This window comes from Equus quagga, chromosome 9 (assembly GCF_021613505.1).
Source record: "Equus quagga isolate Etosha38 chromosome 9, UCLA_HA_Equagga_1.0, whole genome shotgun sequence".
In the NCBI taxonomy this organism is placed as follows: Eukaryota; Metazoa; Chordata; class Mammalia; order Perissodactyla; family Equidae; genus Equus; species Equus quagga.
Genome location: NC_060275.1, coordinates 10091134 through 10114948, shown reverse-complemented (window position 1 = coordinate 10114948; position 23815 = coordinate 10091134).

Genomic DNA, 23815 nt, shown 5'->3' with positions numbered 1-23815 from the left:
ACCTACTTGCCCCTCTTCAGAGGTCCCACAAACTCCACGCACATGGGCCCACAAGTTTCTCCTAGGGTTGCTGGTGGGCAGGGCTAGTAGGGCAGGTTGCCTGCCCTGGCTGAGCTGGATTAAAATTGGTGATCCACTGGCTGGGGCAAATCCCTGGCCTAGCAGGCCAGAGGAAGAAGTCCAATGGCATCTGCCAGCATCTGTGTCAGCATGCCTGTACTAGATCATAATAATGGCTGCCGCCAGTGTCTCAGTCCCTGGGGAGCTGGTCCTAGCCACCTCCTGCCTCCCTGAAATGCACCAGAACGTATCCAGTGAGTCTCTTTCACCAAAGGACCTAGCACCTTTCTTTCTGGTGATTTTGTGTTGGTTTCCAGAAAAAGTGAATTTGTGCATGGGCCCTTTAAAAGCAGGCTGTTCTTTCTCTTATGTTCCATAGTTTTTCTGGAGGTATGCCCTGTTGCTTTTAATAGCCAGCAAAGCCAGATATTATGACACTTATCTTGGCTATGCTAAGTTCAAAAGTTGCTTATTGTGGCATAGCTCTCTTGCTCAGATGCCCCACTCCTCCAGGAAAAGCTTCATACCTTAAGATTGCTCCCAGTCATGAAGTGTCATGGCTAGAATGCGATTTTTTTCCTCTCCAGAAAGGTATTTCTGCTTCTTCCACCCCTGTCTGTGTTGTCGCTTGTTGTGGGGGTTCTTTTTATCTAGTTTCTGGTTCTCTCTCAGGAGTAATTGATCCACAGGGAGTTGTAAATTTCTTGTGTCTGTGGGAGGAGGTGAGTTCAGAGTTCTCCCACGCTGCCACCTTCCTAGCAATTCTCCTTGAAATCTTATCTCCTTGCCCATATACTCTATACTATATACTCTACATATACTCTATATACTATAGAGATATACTATATCTCTATAACAACACTTCTTTTTAATTCTTGGTTATTTCAATATATTTGTGTGATCTTTCCAAATCCTGGCCTGTAAGTTATTTGGCCTCGGTTCTCCTTAACCAATCACTGCAAATTATACCTTACACTTTATTATCATTAATTTCAAAACAGCTATAATCCCAACTGCCAAAATCTTCTTCAAACAGCCCATACATGGAGAAATAGAAGGAATTGAAGAATATTTCACAAGCTGTCAATGTCAAAAATTACACCCTCAAAATAACACTATATTCTCTCTTATTACTATTAATAAATTGTGAGCACTTCAGCAAAAACTAATGCCTCCACTACATATTCTGATTTTTTCTCACAGTATCAGTGATATTTCTTAGCAATTATCATCCTTTTCTACATTATTAATATATTTTTCCCTTAAGCTGATGCATATCTTATATCTCCCTATTAAAAAATAATAATAACCTCAATCTCTTCTTTCTCTTATGATAACCACCATATTGCTGTTCTCCTTCACAGAAAAAACTTCTCAAAAATTATTTTTGTCCACTCTCTCAAAATTATCTCCTATCTCTCCTAATCTCAATATCTTGAAAACCAAGGGTCAATCAAGAGTATGGGTAGGTGAGCCAGATAACCAAGGAAAGAATACAGGTATAGAACCATCCAAAGAAGGCTCCATTCCCCTGTTAACTCTTTGTGCCCTGCAAAGAGAAGTGGAGGGGGTGCAGTGTCATCTCATCAATGAGATTGGTCTGTTTGTGATAAGATCTTCATTGAGGCCAGTCCTCTGTAGGTACAAAAAAATAGTTTGTCTTCTCAAGTTACTGCCATAATAAAGCACTCTACTGAGCCTGCTATAACCTATTGCCAGACAGCTTTCTTTGACTTAGGGGATGAAGTTACATTCAACATGTGTTGTCAATTTAATCCATAAAAATTCCTCCTCTTGCTTTCTATTTTCTGATAGAGTAATTATACTCAGGAGTGAAAGGCAAAATAATTTTAACAAAGAATTTCTATTGATAGATTAAAAACCAAAAATTCAAAGAAAAATATTTAGCACCATAGTGGTGGGAAGGTATATCACTCTAGCAAAGTGGGGATATTGGAAATCTGAGTTTCCTTATGGAAGCCTGCTACAAGTCCATTGAATCGTGTGCACTTATTTCATATGCTGAAACAAATTTCCACATAATACATGTAAATAAACTTGACCAGTGACATCCTGACAATGAACTCCAGGAGTGGGGCTCAGCAACCTGTGTACTAACATCACTCTTGGTGATTGTGGGGCACAGTGGACACTGGGATTCGCTGCCTCTTCTCAGTTGATGAGGTAGCTTGGCTTTATTCCAAGGTCACAATTTTCATTCCTCTCTTTCTTCCCTCCTAAACTGCTTACAAATATGCCTTAAGGAAACTTGTGGATAACAATAAAAATATTTCTTGTATTAGAAGGTTTCTAAGCAGCAATTCTGAATCAACAAATGCTCTTCAAATAGGGGTCATTTGCTGATGCTCCTATATTCCATTTGTAATTCATTTGCCTAAACTGGGAAAGTGTTTTGCTATGACAGCAGTATATTAAAGAATGGTATGCTTCCCAAAACTAGATCTCCAGAATGTTCTCCACCAGTATTAAATGATATGCATGGTTAATGAAATACAGTGGAAGACAATGTTACAATAAAAATGCAGATCAGTTAATAATAATAGGAATCAAGTATGTTTTTTAGTATACTTCAAGGTATAGCCCAAAGAACATCAAAATTATTTAGGTAATCTGAAAATGAAGAAAAGAAGTGGTGTGTAAATTTGAGTTGAGACCACTGTCTGCACTACCCATCAGGAATGTTAAATTCTTGCTGATCAACTTGCAGAGTGGGATGAGGTGAGAGGGAAGAAACATAAAGAGAAACATCAGCCTGGTTGGACTGAGGAAGAGCAAAGGAGAGGCAAACAGGCTAATTTGTATGCAACAGCTATTTTTAATCTGGGTGTTCTTAACTCTGGCTGAACCTATATTTAGTAGACATATCAGAAGATAAGCATCTTTTTATGCTAAGAAGTTATTTTCATTTCTTTCAGATGATTATCTTCAGTTCAGCTATAGATAAACTACATTATACCTGCTTTCAGCAGTTGATAACCTGAAGAATTGGATGACTTCAAATGCTGAGAAAACTTTACCTAAGTATAAATTATGCACAAATTATCATTCCAAATTACCTACTCTGCTTATAGGGATAAAAATTACTCTCCAGAAAGCCAGTAGCAATTTTTTCCTATCATCATACACTGACATTGCCTGTTATTGTTTATAATGACTGTTTAAAATTTCATAGTACTATATGACAATTCTCAAATCATTAATCCCAAACTGACTAGATTTATAATAAATTATTGAAATAACTTCAACCACATCGACCTGTTAAGGGACACTCTGTACAATTCTTGGGTAGCTTTCTCTCCACACAGCTGGCATTTGACATTCAGATGGACGAGGTTCTAAGACACAGCCATGCTCTTCCCCACTGCACAGTTCTAGACGCCATTATCCCCTGGTCAGGTTACTTCAAATTGAAATTCACCTCCATACTAAATTAACTCGTTCGATTTTTCAAATATTTATTGAGTGCCAGTGTTCTAGTCTGGAATCAATGATAAATGAAACAAAATTCTAAATTCTGGCTTCCTAGATATGATATTCTAAATAATTTCCAAAATATGCTAATATCTAAACAAAGGTAATACCTAGCTTGTGAAAGAATTTCTATTTTTAAAGGATGAATTTAGATAAACAAAAATATAATGAAATTAGAAATGTGTATGTGTATATATATTAATTTGGAGAAATCAAAAATCATTTTAAGTTACCCAATGGGACAAGAACGCTCTATCTTTTTCTCTGTGTAGAGGAGGAATGTCATATTCCGTAGAAATGAATTAGCAGTAGAGATCGCTAAAGAAGAAACTTGCTCATTTGACATCTTATACATTAACTAGAAGGTGGGGACCCATTAAGTGGTTTTAAGAGATTCTTGTTAATGGAAGCTTATTTTCTAAAGACTTTATTTAAAGTGGAGTTAAGCAAATGATCAAGGAGTCTGGCTCTTTTTATCCATAGCAGCAAACAGCTCCTCTGTGCTTAATAAGTAAGTATAAGACAGCTGTGGCACGAGCTCATTATGGCCACATTGCTTCTAGGAACTTCAATTATTACTGTCACTGTACTTTATATTCAAAAGGACATTTTGATTCCTGTTGCTCCGAAAGTTTTTTTCACTATAGAAATGAGTTTAGTGGGTAATTCTATTCAGTTTCCAATGAAAGGCATTGGCTTTGAAATATACACATAAATACTATGAAATGTCAATATGATTAACTATCTGGCACATAAAAATTGCTTTTGTGAAATTATTTTTCTAGGAGTACATATTTAATTCAAGCCATACTCTTCCCAAAAAATATACTGAGAAACCACTACCTATAAGGAAAGTTTATTTTTGCAGGCACTGTGGAAGGATGGAAGCGTAACAGTATATTATCCCTGTTTTAAAAGAGTTTAGATCCATAAAAAACAGAGAAAACATGTACCCAAATATTTATGAGGCAGAAACTGAAATTAAGATGTGTGTGGGATATAATACACAAAGTTCTTTGCAGTCTCACAACCCAACCACTCCCTAAAGTGACGCCACAACCTAACCAGGATGTTGCAGAATATAAGCAGAGCGAGCATAGCAAGAACATGAACTTCCGTATTATCGGTTAAGCCTCGAGGACAAATACATTTCTAGTTTTTGCCCCTGGTGAATATAATTGTACCAGGTAAGACACAAAGGACTTCTCCTGCTCTTTTAACAAATGCCCAAAAATAGAAGAAAAGCTCATTCTTTCCAGAGCAGGAGTTCTCAAACCTTAGGGTTCATCACTTTCACCTGGAGAGCTTGTTGAACTACAGATGGCTGGGGATAGGCATTTACACGTCTAATATTGTCCCAGGGGCTGCTGCTGGTCTAGGGACCAAACTGAGAGAACCAGTTCTTTGCAGGCTCATTGTGGAACCAGCCCTCTGAATCTTGCCTCATGCAATTCAGTCAAAAGCAGAGAGAAAATGAGAAGATGCCCTTGTAAACTTCAGCCCAGCTACAGGTGCCAAACTATGGACTCTATATTCCTTTCCCATGCTTCAAAAATGTCAAACGTACTATTGTAATGTGTTCTACCCATATCAGAACATTTTTCCTTGAAATTAAAGACAGAGTGTGTCTGTCTGGGTTAGGGCTTTGGTGTTGGGAGTCAAGAGCTTTGAACATCCTTGAGCTCTTCATAAAGTATAAAATATATATCCACTATCAAGGTGAAGGCAGCCTGATAACTATATGTGGAATCAAACAGATGAAAGTTGAAATTTGATCTATTCCGCTTACTGGCTGGGTCACCTAGGGCACATGAGGGTTTTTTCATAGTTATAATTTTTGATTTATAATGTAATGGATTGAATAATGTGCCCCAAAATTCACATCTACTGAGAGCCTATGAATGTGACATTTTGAAATAGGGTCTGCCTTTGAAATCAAGTTAAGATGAGATCTTACGGGATTAACATGGGGTCTAAATCGAATAAACCTGATGTCCTCATAAGAAGAGGAGAAGAGACACATACACAGTGAAGAACTCCATGTGACATCGTCAGAGACAGAGACCGGAATGATGCAGCTGCAAATCAAGGAACCTCAAGAATTTCAGGCACCCACCAGAAGCTGGAAGAGTCAGGGAACTGATTCTCCCTCACACCTCCAGAAGGAACCAACATGTAGAGACCTTGACTTCTGTTGGCCCATCGAAAATGATTCTGCACAAATCCACAATTCTAGCAAAATTAATTCATTCTCTCCCCTACATAAAACGTTATTCTCTAGCAACTGAAACCTTGTTGTTCAAGGTCTGAGTGAAATTGAATTTTAAAAAGAAAATATTAGCAGGGCAAACACAACAAACTATTGTGCCATACCTTAAATAAATTTGTCCTTCCTCTATAACTTCATACTCTATGCATTCTTACTATAGATCTTAAATAAGTTTCTTACTCCAACTTAACTTTGTGTTTCATCGTTTCTAACTAGAGTGTTTGGGTGAGTGGGAGAGGCAGGTCCTCTGTCTGAAGTGCTCAACAGCTGTCGTCAGCTAATACTTGCTTATTCATGTATATTATGTGTTTCTTGAAACTTCTCATCCTTCACCTAAAAATTTACCCTTTAAATACTTGCTTTCTAACTTAGCTTATGGGTAGCTGGCTCTAAAAGGAAAAAGATAGGATATTTTACTGGAAAAAAATTAATTGCACTTGTGCAGACTAAAAAAGTTGTTTTAATCTGAATGAGGTTTTCATATGCTAACTTTAAAGGTACCCTCAAGATTTGAGTATTGCATTCCCCTAAAATGCATTCTTAAAGCCCTGAAAGTCTAAATAGAAAAAGTATCCTTGTTATAAGGAGTCATAAACAATTCAGGAAAGAGTCAATCAAGTGAATGCAAACTTTCACAAAAGGGACTGAACACTGAACACATACAGAATACAGTGTTAGAGAAAACGTGAGGATTATGGACAACCAAAATCAATCTTTTCAAGCAGAAAAAAGTCCTTCTAAAAGGACTTATATTCAGTGTGGCCATAATTGTAGGCCTGAATAGAATGTTCTTTGAATTCTGGGGCTGCAGTCATCCAGTGAAGCATGTATTGATTGAAAAAGCCTCATGAGAATTCTGATTATCCCAACATTTTTCACTTGGAGTGAAAGGGGCAGCTTTTCTATTTCATTTTATGCAAAATTACAGTAATTGGTGTCTGACCTTTTTGATATGGACTGTTAAGCATTACACTGCTGGATCTTTTCACAGAATCAATTATTTTAATTATGGCTATCTGAGGAGAAGAATCCAGGACACAAACAAGAAAAGAATATTTAAATAAAATGGAAAATAGATTTTTTGGTACATAATACAAAAGTGCTGTTAACTTTAAACTTGACCATTTTAAGCTTTTAGCACTTACGTTTTAAATTCAATTTTTATTTCCAAATAATTACACTTTCATAGACAAAGACAATTTATATAATGAATACACTGGATAAAAACAAGTGTTCTCTCCAAGAAGAGGCAAGGACTAGGGCAAAAATAAACAATAATGAAAATCTAAATATAAGACTTAAAACACTATAGAAATGTCAATGTGTTTTAGAGTGACATTTTATTGGAAGACTCAGAAAAAGATAATTAAACATTTTAAGGACTATATCTTGCACTTCAATGTAAACCCCGGTCTAGAAGTCCAAAATTTCTCTGGAAAATAAAAAGAAATAGCAATAAAAGCACCAAGGTCGTAAGTATTACATTAGATTAGTTTTCATCACAACTGATAGGAATGACTGGAAACAATTCCTGTCCTAGCCAGCCCCTTAACTCACAAGAAAAGCCTTCAGTTGTCAATGTTAGTGTCGCATAACCAGCTCAGGATTGTTAACCTACCTCTCGCCTCATTTGTGTTTAAAATTATCCTCTGCGAAACTCCACACTTGGACAATATAGACAATTCAAACAGATTTTGTCTTTTTTAGGGGGCCCAATTCTGGATAAACACTGAAATAATTTACCAAGAGAATTGTGTTTATACATACATAAGCACAAGACATGCAGAGATTTGGGGGGAAAAGTGATTTTGTTTTTTTAAAGTGCTATTTTACCTCTGCATGATTTTACCTCCGAAAGGACTCAATAAGAAAAGGTGTGAATGTTTTGCTTTCATAGAACTAGTAGTTCATAGTTCCTTAAAAAAACTAAGCCCTCAGGACACCCTAAAGGAAGTGAGTGATTACGGTAGTGACTTTGGTAGGAGAGCAGGTGCTAGTATCAAAAAGGAGAAGTCTAACAAGTGGTTTCCCCCTGTGTGGAGAAGAACAGCTGAATAAGAATGAAGCGCTTTGGGTTCTTTGAGAAAGGCCCTTGTAAACGGGCATGAGGAATTTCTGTAGGACGAGATCTGATTGTGGTAGAAATTAAAAGGTCCTTTACGAAGGTTAAAATTCGTCAAACAGTACTTCTCAAATAAGTGCATTTTGTAAACTATACACGCAAAATTATAACTTATAAAGCTATTAAACAGGAGGTCCCAACATGTTTATTTTTAAAAAACTGAATAATTCATCGAAGAATTGGTTTAAAAGAAATTAACAAAGCCTCACTGATCTGTGGGACAATATCAAGTGATCCAACCACTGTGTAAATGGAGTCACGAGAGAAAAGAGAGAAAGAGTGCAGAAAAAGTAATGTCCAAATCCTTTCAGTTTGGGGGAGATAAAATTACTCATATGAGATGAGCAATAAACCCCAAGGAGGATATAAAAATGATAACCACACCTAGATAAATCATAGTCCAGTTGTTGAAAACCAAACATACACCCTCCAGGTGGCAGCCTGGCCAAAAGAGGGCCTTGGAGATGCAAATAAAATTTGGATATGTTTTAAAAATATATTCCAGGTCCTTCTTGCACCTGATTTTCTGATCAAAAGATCTGGCTACAAGTTGGAAAGTAATAAACAGAGGTAACATTATTACCACTGAAACGTGTCCCACTGATTTTGTGGTTGTGGAGAAAGAGCAACAACCCCAACATCTGCAGAGGCAGCACTTTGACTCTGGGAATTATGGGGGAGGGTGAGAGGTTAATAATCTTTTCTCTTTCAGAGCCTCTCAGGGCAGCATTTACAAGGAAGGAAAAGGCCCTGGTGCAACTCTCCCAAATGGTGGCAAATGCCTTAAACGGACCTGACTACTGGATCTGCTAAACCTGGCCAGATCTCAGGCTCTGATCATCATTTGTTCACCATTGCTTCTAATTTTACCAAGAGGTCTATTTATCTGAAACAGCCAAGGATGGCTCCAGTTTCCGGACATCCCATGCAAACCCCCCTGTCCATTCCTCTCGGTGTCTCCTACCTTGCTTAAGCCTTCGTTCAGTCATTCATTGGGGTAGATGAACACCACATGGCTGGTGGTGTGGACAGACAGGACAAATTGCCTTAATTGTCCTCAGGAAATCCCTCTCAAAACAAGAAAATTATTTAATTACTGAAACTGACCTAAGAACCCCAAGGATTATTAGCCAGCAGAGAGTCTGTGTTGGAGTCATTGGCAACCTGTGCACTTACAGGAGCTCCCCAAAATTGTGAACTATACTTTCCAGGGGATTTGGGACAATATTTTATGTGTAGAAGACAGGAATTAGCTTGCCTCCCTCTCCAAAGCACCATGAATTGCATCTTATGTAAGATCAGAAGAGACCTTTAAGAGTTAAGGAAACACCACTAGTGGATCATGTACCCCTCAGATGACTGCAGGAATCTCCCCCAAATGGAACTCCTCTTGGTTACTGCATGGAGCTACCCAGAGGGATAACACACCTTGCAGGTAGTTATCCCTGCAATGAGAGTCATTGATTATAAAAGCAGTTATGAATTATGTCTCTGATTTTATCTGCCGTGATCAATGAAACCATCTCTGAAAGGGAAACAGGCCAGCCTCAACTCACTGACCGGTGTCTTTATGGACAATAGAATTGCCCTAGACACCTCTTTCTTATGGGCCAAAGAGGAGCACTGAAATCACTAATACTTCCTGCTGTATCTAGTTAATTCCTTAGATCAACTAGAAAGGTCAATTTGGAAAGCTAAGAAAGCCATATGACTTTCTAAGATAGACCATAGTGGTTAATGGGATTTGTCCAGCTGGCTGGGTCCGGGACCCTGAGGGTCATGGTTGAAACCAATACCGTTTGCCTCACCCCGCTGCTTGGTGTTGTGTTGATAGAAGCCTTAATTAAGTTTTGTATGACACAACGCACAGATCTGGTTCTGGTCTCTTTCAGATTTATCAGAATGGCTGACTGAGTGGTATTCTTGCAAGAAAATTCGCCAGGATTCAAAACAATGTAAAAACTAGCAGTAGATATTTTGGGAAGACAACTGTCCTTGTCTCTCTCACATTTCTGCATGTCTTATAAGCACAGACACTGACAGTCTCTTTTTCAGAGTATCTTTGCTAGGCTGTTGGTATAGCAAAATACACAACAAAGCAGAGCTTTGCTGCGAGCCGTGGAAGACGGAGACAGTGCCTTCCTCTGGAGCAAAGGGCATGCTGACCTTCCATCATAAAAGATTTGAGTTTGTAAAGCTCAATATTCTTCTCCTATAATGCCCTCCACTGTGTGTGCAGATTTCAACTTGTCCTCCTGTCACATCCGTAGTAATTGGAGCTCAGAAATCCAGCCCAAGAGAATGCTAATACTCTGACTGTTATTCTCGTGAGTAATAAAGTCCTTTATCTGCAATCAAGAGTCCCATGTCTTCTGTCAGCATCCATGAAACTGTGACAGGCTAACTTCTTAGTTTGCAATTAAAGTTGAATTTCATATTCACAATAGTTCTTGACAAGCACTTTTCCTGTAACCTGATCCAAACATAACTTACACTTCCTATTTAAAATTCTTTCCATGTTTATAAGAAAAATGACATTAGTGCTGTTCCTTTATGTATTATCTTTCAAATATAATTTAAATCAGTATATTTAGAGTATTCCAATACTTTCTTTGTCTTTATCTTCTGCTTTTTCCTACAAGGAGTAGTACACTTCACGGAAATACACAGTTAAGTGACCTGAAACTGCCGAGTCTGCTATGCAAAATACTTCTTAGAAATATAAAGAATATAGCATAAATACCATACAAAAATCATTATAAGATCTGTCCACAGCTGTGAGTCTTCCTACTGCTACATATTAAAATATTTTGTGGCCTGCTAAACTACTTTAATTTATTCAAAGAGGGAAAATCTATCGTTCTTTGGGAAGAAAAAATGGATATTTTCATTCATCTATCACATATTCATCACTTAGCTAAGCTATACAAACACAAGATCGTTGTTTAAAGGTAACTTTTGCTCAATACACAAAATGACACACATTCTATTATTCAAAAACAGATGAAACTAACCTATGATGCTAGAAGTGAGGATAGTAGTTGTCTTGGATGGAGTTTTGGTGGCATGAAGGAACCTTCCACAGTGCAGATGATGTCCTGTTTCTCATCCTTACTGCTGATTACATGCATTAATGTTATCAAGCTATGCATTTAATTGTGCTTGCCTTTCTTTGTACGCATGTTGACCTTCAATAAGAAGGTCGATTTGAAATGTGATATTATGAGGGCACAGAAAATGGACACCTAGCCAAGCCTCGGTGGCTAAAAAAGCTTCCTGGAGAAAGCGATGCCTGAAATGAGTCTTCGAGTGGAGTGAACTGACTAGAGTTGGAACGTAAGGAAGTGCATTTGAGTAGAGAGGATTGCATGAAGATGGGGAGAGAACAACAAACAGTAACGGTGTTAGAAAAATCTTGCAAGAAACAGCCTGAGGAGATGACATTGGAGGGGATATAGGGAGCAAATTACAGAGGACATTGTTCTGCTATGGCAAGGCATTTAGGTTTTATAAGCCAATAAAGAGTTGAGAAAAGTCTTAATAGCTTGAATTTCAGATACACTCCTGTGGAACCTTGTTGAGGACTGACTGGAGTGGGGCCAGGAGGGAGATGACAAAAAGACTCAGGGCTTTTCCAGTATTTTTGTTGAAAACTTTTAATTTACCTAAAAAAAGATGCTAGTAAAATACGACCAGTGGAAAACTTGGCAATGGCACTGTTATTATGTACAATTTCACATGTCCTCAACTTTCTCTTAAGGAGCAGATGAAGAGACTTTCTATTTCTAGTTCAATTCACTCACAAGGGTTCTGTCATTTTATCTTTACAATTGGTATCCAAGATTTTTATTAATTACACAGTACAGATCCTTTTTATATTGCGCATTTTCATTTCACTAGGGTTATGATAACAAAACAATACCCTTGAAGGTTGAAAATATATTGTATTCAGCCCAGTTGATTTTTGCACACTGATTATTTTATATCCTGACAGTAAATCATCAAGCTCAGTGTCATTTCAGATTTCTTAATTTGTACTTATCTCAGACCCAAGACACAGAAAATACATGAATGGGTAAAAAATGTGAAAGCTGACAATGATTTTAATTTCCAAGACTCTCTTCTCTGTTTATTACAATCATCACAATTGTGAAAGTTCCTTTTGACATTGAGCAATTTCACTTACATTTTTCTAACGACCATGCTAAAATCCAAAGGAAAATGCTCTTTTATTAGAGAGCTCACAACATGTATCATATGAAATATTATATAATATGTATTACAATACAACACAATATACACACACACATTTATCTAGCTTTTATATACACATACACACACATATATATTTACACAGTACGCAGACACCTATATTTACACACACACACAGAACAAGAGAAAGGAAAGAGAGAGAGATACCGCCTCGAGGTTCACAAAGTGAGATTTTCATATATATAAGTCCATTAAAAATCATAGTATTTGGCCTTTAATAATATGTTTTCCTAGGAGAAAATATAAACATATCTACTTTGCTATAGATTATATACCATACATTCATCTCTGTGTCTTATAACAAGTAATAGGGGTAGCTTAATTTTGAATATAACTTAATTTTGAAATTGCCTTTAAATGTCAATTTTACTTTGCTTTCTCTGATTATCTTTCATGTTCTTTTTCTCAAAATGTTAGGAAACATTTATGGAATTTATATTATGTTCAGTATGAGAGTTATTTTCCTAAAATATCCAGAGAGGTAAAAAACCCAAAAAGATAAAATTCTAATATTTCAAAATTTTACTAAAAGACACAGCATTGTAAGAGAAAAAAAAATAGTCTTTATGTCCAGAGAAGGAAATATTACCTCCTGGAAATAACAAGAAAGATCCCTGAATGTGCTGACCACTAAGAGAATTTTGAAATAAAAAATACAATTAAAACTAGTTGATCAATTATTGTTGGCATCATTCTGAGAAACAGCAAAAACAAAGTTACTGATGCAGGAAAATAAGTGTCAGATTGAAGAACATTGGGTAACCTAATGGAACCGAGAGTTGAGAAAATGTAGGAGAGAAGAGACAGGATTGGAAAAGTCTGTTACAACATAAGATCCACCACAATTCTCAGTCCTAGCTGCCTGTTCTAATCAAAGATGACTCTGAAAATTTTCAGATTCATAAACTTTATAAATTCCAGTTCAATATGTCTGTGATAGCCAATTAGAAGCCACTGAGGGTATCTGAATATTTAAATAAATTTGTTTGTGATGTGTCTGAAAAGAAAGTTGCTTTCATTTTGGATTGGGATGAAACAATATCGATGAAGAGATACACAAAAGGAAAACAATAGACATCAAATCTCACAGTTGGAAGATACAGCAGTGATCATGTAATGCCACTGTTTAGATCCAAAAACCCTTCTGAAATATCCATAATTATCTATCTGCAATCTATGTTTAACTACTTTCAAAAACTGTTTGTGATAGCAATCCAGTTTTATCCACTGCAATTTCATGGTGTCTTCCAGAAATAAATTTTTTTGTATTTTGGCAGAGTAGACATTGAAAATTGCTTTTTCAATTTCTATCCTTTCCTTCTTCCTTAGTAACTGATCCATAACTTTATTCCATGTGGCAATACACATGGCTAAAACTAATTAACTTTTCAGTCACCATTTCATGTAGGGGTAGTCCTGTGACAAAGTTCTAGTCAATGAGATAGAAGTGAATGTCTGATCGAATTTCTCTATGTGGTTTTGCTCACTACATCTTTCTCTCTCCCTCTTCTTCCTCCAAGTGGGCAGAAGTGATGCCTGAGATAGAGAGCCATCTTGTGGCCATGAGGGTGAAGCCACCAGCTGACAGTTAGTTATGAAAGATGGGAAGCTGGATCCTTAGTGACATCCTTCGGAACTCTGACGCAGATCTTAAATGTCTGCTTTCTGATTTCAAGTGTGGTCAATAAGAAAACTCTATCTAGTTAAACCATTTTACTTTCAGCTAAATGAATCCCAACTGATACACTTGCCTGGACCAAAAGATGATCTCAACTTTTGATCCACTTTTAAAGTATTTTTTTCCCAAAAAGAAGAGGGAAATAATTTAGAAATTTATTAGCTCTACATTTTCTCTTCTACACATTCATGTTATACCACTGTGACAAGACAAAGTGTTGAATTGTCAAAGCAAATTCACAGGAATCATAGACTTTACTCAATAACAAAGATTTCGTTCATTTTACTAATAAACCAAAGGATAAAAGAAATCATGAGACACGGAGCATTATTCTCATGGAGACACCCAAGACTGTCTGGAACAACTGTCTAGTATGGTCCTTTATCTCTGGCCTCGAGATGCATTCTCGTTTAGCGTCTATCTGTGGTGGTTGTTCTGAGCAATGAATGCTCCATGATTATTAGATGTTAAAGAACATTGTTATCTCATCACATTAATTACACAGCTTGTGTGACTATATCTTATTTCCCAGCCAGTCATGACCATAAATGCACAAACTCCAGATTTATTTAGGTAAATAACCTAAACAGAATTGATATATTCTGATAAAAGTATTTCATGTAAAATGACTCTGTTATCTTTCCACTGGTAAATACCATTTATGAGTTTATTAGAAGGTCCACTTACTAGAATGATTATAACAATATCTAATGTCACTCCTTCTTTCCAGGTTTCTCAAGAAGAGAGAAAGAATGGCTTCCAGGCGTCCGAACTTTCCTTGCCAATCACCCACCACCAAATTGATCTTGTTAGGACTTCACTCTTCTTCCTGTTCCAGCGAAAACTTAAATAAGTCCTTGCTCCCCAACTCATTTCCAATTTGAGGAGCATCAGGTCTGAATTGGCATTCGTGTGAGTAAGAAATAAACTTTTATTATGTTAAGTACAAGCTTTGTGGGCTTTTAATTCAGTTAGGTATCTTTACTAAAACAGTGCCTTTATTCATAAATGTATATTATTTATTCCTTTCCCAAACCAAGATCAACAGGGCAAAATCTTAACACTGGATAACATATTGTTCAAATAGACCCAATCCTTGATTTCTTTCTGCCAAATTCCACCATCTTAGAATACAACCACAGCAACCATACTCAGCCATAACAAACCTGTGAGGTTTTATCTACCTCCCTATATAAAGACCACCTCAATATATTAATACTACCCTGTTCTTTGGTGTATAAACTTCTGAAAGCATAAGGAATGTACTAAATTCATGACTCATTATTTCTCCTATGAATTATTTATCACTTTTTTTTTGCTTTTCTTCTCTATTTTCTTCATTAACTACTATAAAATAATTTTTAATTTCCTAGAAAATCTTCTTTTACACTCTATTTTCACTCAAACTCCTGCCTATTCATGCCACTGATTCTCTAGGCAAGACACATCTTTAGTCACTGTCTTCCAAACTACATTTTTTTGACTAGCCAAAATAAAATCTTTTAAAGTATTTAAAGTCATAAACTAGAAAGATATTTAACACTTTGATATATCATCTATATTAGTTACATAAAAATACTTCTAGATTCTATCTATATAATTTATCACAATGTTAGTTGGTTTAGCAATTAAAACTCCAACTGAATAATGGTTTAAACATACTGGGTATTTAATTTTTTTCACTCCTGTAAAACTGGGCAAAACAGTTCGAGGCAGTTCAAGACTCCTCCAGGGATTAAGTGAGCCAAACTGCTCAACGCTCTGCCGTCTTAGACATATGATTCAAAGGTCGCTCTGGATGTCTACATCCAGCCGGCAGCAGAGGGTTGAGCATGGAAGAGCATGGGTGGGAAAGTTCTGAAGGCAGGACTGGAGGGGCTAGAAGTCAATCCTGCACCATTCTCTTGTCAACATCAAGTTGCCAAGAATAAGAAATGCTGTCTAGCTATATATTCTAGAAGAAGAGGAAATGGGTTTTGATGATCATGACCAGTCCACTCTTAAAGCCAATTTTGAGATTCTCAGTTTTTTGTTGATGTCTCAAATTTTGGTTCAAAACAGATGAAAATGGTCAAGTCCCCTAATTATTTGGTTTCCTGCCTAGATATTTTGTAGGGGTGCTAATTATACCCAGTTGATAGGTGGGGCTTAGTAGTTAGCAGGCTTCTAAGACAAAGATTTTTTGTCATCATATAGGTGTCTGTTACAACAAGACGGTCATTTCCACCTCATTGGCCAAGTCAGATCTATATTTTCCCAAGCAAATACACATCAACAAAGTGTCATCGACAGTCATGACACATCCCTCCCTCAGCGGGCTAGTGAAGTGTTCCTATATTCTTTGTTCCTGAAGAATTTTTCTTGTTTTTTCATGATAGAGGACATAGCTTCAGAGATTCTATTACTAGGTAATTTTCCTCTCTAAAAAAGAAAGCTATTCATTGAATAGGGCCACTGATTCACATTTTTCTCCTTTCTTTGATGTCTATTCCCTCAGGACCATATTTTACTTCCTCCCTATTCACATTGATTTGATTCTGTTCATCCTATTCAAGTCATTCTATTTCATCTTTGTACTATTTTTTCCATCTTACACAGAAAGTCTTTATTCTTTCTTTTAAGAGAGAACATAGAACAATTGTAGAGATGGCGTATCACCTTCATTCCAATCATGAAGATCAACCTGAATTTGTATAGACATAGCTACGCATTAGGAAGTTTGTCGGATTTTTTTTTTTTTTTTGAGGAAGATTAGCTCTGAGCTAACTGCTGCCAATCCTGAGGAAGACTGGCCCTGAGCTAACATCCATACCCATGCTCCTCTACTTTATACGTGGGATGCCTACCACAGCATGGCTTACCAAGCGGTGCCACGTCCACACCCAGGATCCGAACAGGCGAACCCTGGGCCACCAAAGTGGAACGTGCGAACTTAACCACTGCACCACCGGGCCAGCCCCAGGAAGATCTTTCTGGAAGAGAAATAATGGGAAAATAATGAAGGCTGTGGGAACTTGAAAAAAAGGATTAAAATGAGCCATATTGCTGAAGTAGAAACACAAAGACTGAAAATAACACTGGTTGGTGTGGGAAGAAGGGTGGACGGGAGACTGTTAATGGTAATTTTGAATTTTAACTTGAGTTACTAAAACAAGTGAGGGAATCAGAAGGAGGAAATAATTTAGAAATAAACATACGCATTCACTTTTAGGTATATGGATCCATATTTAGAGATAGAGAGATGATAATAATCACACTGACATTTTAAAAGGTAATTTTCTGCAAGAGCCTATTTCTGCTCTCAAACACCTCCTGGAACACAGGCTGTCATCATCCGATATTATTAGCGACTATCCTGGATAATTTGTTTACACTAAGAAAATAACTTTATTTTGCTGTCACCCCCTAAAAACACAGACACAATGCACATGCATAATACATGTATTCTGTCTTCAGTGGAAGGGTTTTCATCAGCAGTGCCAGGCTGTGAGAAGCACAGCGTATCAGGAGGGGACATGGACTGAGGCCCCAGAGCTGCCTATTTCACTGTCTATGCAACACTGGACACGCTCCAAAGTTTCTGGGCTTCATTTTACTGACCTAGAAAGGAAAGTAACAATGCATGGTAATACATGTTTCATCTCTAGAGTCCTAAGAAATTTGCATCACCAGGTGAAGTGTAAGTTAACCAGACAATAGTCTTAAGAACCTTTGAAGAAAGGGTGGACTACAGCAAGAACTAGTGAAGGATTTTTCCCTCATTCCCAACGCAATAAACTCCTTTATACCAAAAGAAAGAAAAATTATATTTAATTTCCAACCTTTAAAAAGTCACATCAATGATACATTAACAAGGCCAGTAACCCAAAGGCAGTTGAAACGAATTCATTTTGGTGTAAATATTTTGTTTAGTATGGTATCTACTCTATATGAACATAACGAATATTTAGGAAATATTAATTCAGTGGTAACTACAGCCAGAAAAGATAAAAGAACTCACTATACTGAGTTGACAGTTCTCTTCTTATGCTTGTAATTTTCTAAAGCTACATAGTCATGCTTCTCTCATGTACAGGGAAAGTAATAAAGATCCAAAGGGAAAAAAGAAGAAAGGAAAGAAAAAAGGAAAAACCTATTTATTTACATATATTTGGTATTTTCTTATGATTACATTTAAAAACTTTTAGAAGAAAATATTTTTTTCAATAGAAGAAAGGAAGGAGAGAAAAGAAATTAAAAGAAAATAAAAAAGAACGAGAAAGCTATAGCCAAATCCTGACACCTTGTGAGTTGCCCTTCAGCACAGGATGAAAATCATCCAGATCAGAACAAAGCTTCTTTGACTCTTACTCTACCAACCAAACAGATTGTTTTCATTGACATAATAGAATAAAATGGAAACTGAGGGTTGCTTATTTCTCTTCTTTTCTTCTTATTGGGAAAAAAAAAATATGCCTCAAAGAAACAGTCAGGCATTGTGTAGATAATCAAGATTTAGCTTGAAGTGAAAACCTGGAGGGAGATTTGCAGTCCACATAACATAAACATCTGTATGAGAAGGGTTTCTTCTTATGGCATCAGAGTTTCTGTATGTAAAGAACTTCCACTAATAATGAGATTCTCATTATGTTCTCATTATGACGAGTGATGGAGTAAAAGAGCCATAGGTCCAGGGAGATCTTGACAGGTGTCAGTATACTTGGTGTGCTTTTAAACCATTGAAGAATTTCTTTGAAATCTTCGTATTTCTCCCATCAGCCAGGGAGTACAAAAGAATCCCTTCTTTCTCATTATCCCTCAAACGTCTCCAATACATTTTCTCTCTAGTAAGTCCCTTCTATAGTATAAACGTGGTAACTCGGAGAGTTAACTTTGTAAGCTTCTTGAGCCATGATCATTCAGTGTTAGCTGATCTTTCAACAAAGAGAAAGATCCTCAAAGAATGAAGGTAGGTCTAAGGAGAAAGGGAGAGATAGCTGAGGCCAACTTAGATGCAGAGTGTCTGGTGGTGGAGGGAAGGCAGCGAGAGAAGGAGTTATAAAGGGAATTAGAGTGGGACAACTATCAACATATTTAATACTGTATTGTTTTACTTACAACTTCATCCCACAGACTTTTCTATAAATGGTAAGTTGCTCTTCCTCTGTTTAGCAACATAAATCATTCTTTGAGTAGGAACTAAAATCTGGCAAGGTCTATTTCCCACTCTTTTCTTCAAATATTCTCTCTAGTCTGTGTCTCTGGTCTCAGTAGTGCTGGTTTTTAAATGGATTCCCCTTCTTTGCCTACCACTACAACTTGTGTTTTGAGCCTAGACATTTGATTCAGCTGTCTGACCAAATTTTGATTTCCTGTTTTGCAAAAAAATTTCCTCAGTTTGCCATCTTGGTGCAATGTGCTGCCCTCAAATTCAAGTTGAAGAAATGTCTAAGTGGTCCCATTCCAATGTCTACCAAGGATTTTCAGAGCCTGTCTGCCTTTCGGAGGGTCCCACTAAGTCATGGCATTCTCACTGAGTCTCTAGTCTCTCACAGACTTCACCAGGTTTTAGAATGTTAAGGCACAGGATGGGTTTCTTAAGGTCTCTAACTTGTATTTTTGATTGCCTAAACTGTTACCTGGACCCTGGGGGGCTTATATTCTTATCTCAGGAGAAGCCAGTTTTACCCCATAGGCTTTCAAAGAAATTTCCTATGAGGTTCCCGTGTTGGTGCCAGACTACATCAATTTACTTGTAGAGCTGTATCCTCATACCTCGGTGGTGCTTGATGTCAAATAACCCAAATATTTCAGATAAACATCAATGTTTTGCACTAAGTTCAATAGCAACCTTTAAGATACTTCACCTATGCCAATGGTCGAAGAAAGAAACTCATCGATGTGATGTTTAGCTGGTATATGCAAGAATGTGTAGATCAAATATAGCTTGTAGAAGCATCAGTTAAACTTTTATGCTAAGAATTAATTACTATCCCTGTGTAAGGCACATCATTCCTAAATAATCATTATCCAAAAAACAACATAGGTATTTAAATATTTTTGGTATTTTTTTATGCATGCCTTCAAAAACTTTTAGAAGAAGAAATTTTGTTGTTTTTTTTCAAGGTGCAATCTCATTCATGGAGTACCTTTCAGGAAGTTCTCTGAGACATTATTAGGCTCAAACAAACTCACACATATGGACCTGGAAAGAAATGTGCGCAAGTTTTAATAAAGCTTGAGCCCTCGCATAGGTTTAATAGGACCAGTGAAATTATCCCCAAAAGAAGAGATATTACCATTCCAAACACAGCCCTCTCCCCTTCCCATTTTGTAACTTAAAGGCACTGTTGGTCACATGGCTCCATCTATGTTGCCTAGCAACGGTTTATCTCCTTTACTCTTTTACTTACACTTGACATAGTAGCAAACATCTTCTTCACATCTGATTTCACAACAAACTTGCTAAAGTTGTTTCTTCCTACTGGATTGTTCTTCTCACAACTCCACGGGCCTCATTTTACCCACTTTTAAATCTAAAGTCAAGTTTCTCACATTCTAGTTAGTCTTCTTTGATATCTCCTGTAGGAAACAGCCACTAGTCTGAACATTAAAACACTTTCACCTCTTTTGTAAGACGAGCACTTAAATTTTTACCTGATTGATCTTGCTTACACGATTGCAGATTTCTTGTGTGCAGAAGCCAGGTTTAACTCATATTTTTATTGGGTTCTCAGCAGTTCAATCATTAATAGTAACATGAAAATGTGTTGCATAAATGAAAAAGAAGTCTAAAAAAAACTCTAGTTTCTGAACTGTATGACTAAGAGACTATGCCATGGATGTAGGTAGAGATATAGATAAAGTAAAAGGTATTGACTATGCTTTCTTAGATGTAAGAAAGATGTATGGATGTATACCAGCAAATCAATTATAGATGGAAGAATTCACTGACCAGCTGTGGGGTGTTTAACTGAAGTTTAAGATATTTGCTGACGTTTGATAACTTGGGCTAATTTAAACAGGCTTGGGTTTTGAAGTATAATTCAGCTGCAGTAAGATGAGCAATAGAGAAAACTGTACTGTGATAAATGGGGTGATCTGATGACATTTATTTATGCATCTCTCCTGGTTGGTGGCAGAATCTACTTCCAAGTTTCCTAGCAACAGTAATGTGCACATGTGAATATGTCCATGTAAATAGCAGATGCAATGAAAAAAGTGTCTCTTCACTCACAGAGACGACAGCTTGATTCCAGACCTCGTTGATACAAAACCAGTATGTTTCAAAATTTCTTCAAAGGAGCCTTGGTCTGGTAGACAACACCATATAAAATTTCAAAAAGGAATCACTGCATTATTTTGCCTTAAGGTACTGTGACATGAGCACAGGTGTGGAAATAGAGTGTTCTTGCATTCTAAGTATTTTGCAGATTTCAGGGGGCAGAATTTGAAAGGCTTGTCAAAGCAATCTATTTTTCCCAAAATTTCTAAGATAAGGAAAACATAGATCAACAGATGAAAAGTGTTTTTCTGTTCATTTTGAAAGAAACTCGCAAAATTTTGTCCTAATTTTTTTCCCCCTGGGAGGTGTTCATAGTCTATCCTGCAATATTCACTCTATGTAAGTCCTGTATCATTATACTTATTAAGACCACTAGGTCATGGTATCGGCACCTGGACTCAATAATGATTCTGAACTGTGAGAGCCAAGTGTGACTTGTATGTGTGTGCAACTGTGCCAATATTGATTTACCTTTAGTTATACAAAAATATCTACATCTTTACAGTAAAATATACATCTACCTGAACACATATAGATGAAAAGGAGTAACATAAAGTGATACCATCCTTTACCCCAAAAGCCCTTTTGAATGATGAGCTACATTACAATGCTGTTGTGAGAAATAATTGTCAGGATGTGCTCTAGTGAGGTGTCCAAAACCACTTTGGCATTAAAGAGACTGGATATACAATCTAATTTTTTTGTGACACAGTAACTTTTTAACCTGTCTCACTTCAGCCCCCTTTGGTGTAAAATGTCATTAGTCTTTAAAACTAGTTCTCAGGATTAAAGTATAAAAATAACACAGCGTAGAGTAGTCATTCAACCAGTGTTAGACTGCTGATTCTTGCTCCTTCCTCTCCCTCTCATTAAATGAATTATGCAAAGTTTTCCAAATTTCTGCAAAATATAAAGCTCTAATGGAGGTAGGGCCATCTTTAGGGGTCAAATAACTATCTTTTCAGTATATTCAAGTACTAATAAAGAGTAAATTCCATGTCTTTGTGAAATTAGGCAAATATATTTATGCATATTCACTGGTTTGGAGCTCTCTTAAATTAAAATAGTTCAAATGCCACTAACATATATGTATATATATGTATGTATATTAACCATCTTTATGAGATCATGGAGGTAACAATGAACTATTTCCAATATAGTGTGGGTGTTTCAAAAAGAGTCATAGAAAATGTGGTATTATCACTATATTTTAAGATTTGCCAATGGAGTCAGTAGATATATTAACACCTTTATATTTTCTTACAGATTTCATTAAATTTTGTCCATTAATTCATTCAATGAATACTTTCTCGCGTGATCACTTTCTATGTGGTAGGTCTTACCTTCTGCTTAGGAGCAGACACAATGAAATAGGAATGTGGAGTAGTGTTGGGGCTCTGGGGTGACTTTCCCTGGCCCAGAACCCCAGCTCCATCACTTCCTGTTATGTTAGCAATGTTCTCCCCTAAGCTCTGGAAGCTTCCCTGACCCTGCACCAACAAAATGCTCAGTGGTGTGAGCTCTCTTAACAAGAACAACCTCAGCCCTGGAGGAAAAGCATTGAATCTGGTGGGTAAGAGAGAAAAAAATAAACTATTACGTTTGGTGCCATCATACTTGCCCTTGAGGGAAATGAAGAGCGCTCTGGGACCACAAAGCATTCACACTTACAATGTGAGCCATTTTCCTTTTTCCCTCAGTTTTTAGGGTTGGTTTTCTAAGAAGAGAATGAAGAAAAAGAGTATACAAAATCAGAAGTTGTCAACATGCAGATAAGTGAGGAAAACTAAAACGCACAACGTGTTTGAATTTAAAGGTAAAATACATTATTGTCAAAAAATGAACGCAGTAGGTCACGATTGTTTGTTGGCATGTGAAATAAAAGTAGGTGAACACCATTAGGAAGTTGTGGTTAAAATCAATTAAGAATCATTTAATAAATATGTGGTGCTGATTTTTAAACATGCTCTATCATTCTTCAAAGTTTATCATAAAATCACATGGATAACATTTAAAAACAGAGCCAGGGTCTTGGGGTGAACTTGCTAAATCTGATTTTCAAAGGGAAGGTCCCAGGAATTCATATTGCTAACAAATCTTTATTTTATTTAAATTTGAGAAAGCTGTTCTAACACAAAAGGAAACTTAGCTTTAAGAATTATTTTAAATAATGATCAGGAGTAGCTGAGGTGGGGGAGACGAAGATGGCGATTCTGACTCAGTAAATACAGAACATAGCCTTTCATCTAGACAGCAATCCCTTACCCGAAAGTACTCAAAGTTCCTGGTCTACAGGGAAGAAAATTTGGGTAACGTCAAATCATTTGCAACTTCATTGAATTCCTCCCGGCTGGAGCTCTCTCCTCCCGCGAAGCAGGAGGTAATGTCCTACCTCCAGACTGAGGCACCACAGTCCTCCTCAAACTGCTGCTGAAGTGAGACGACGAACCTCCTCAGATGCTGAAACGACACATTATTTCTTCAAAAATAAATCAAACCCTTTCCCGGTACAAAAAAGACCTTGCAAAATTGTGTTCAGCCACTAAAGCAAATGGCCTTTCCTTTAGAAGGGGGATTTTTTTTCCCCTAGAGTTGAAATATTATTTTGTTCCCTTTCGCACTTACTAACATGAAGCTTGGTGTAGGCAGAAGAAAAGA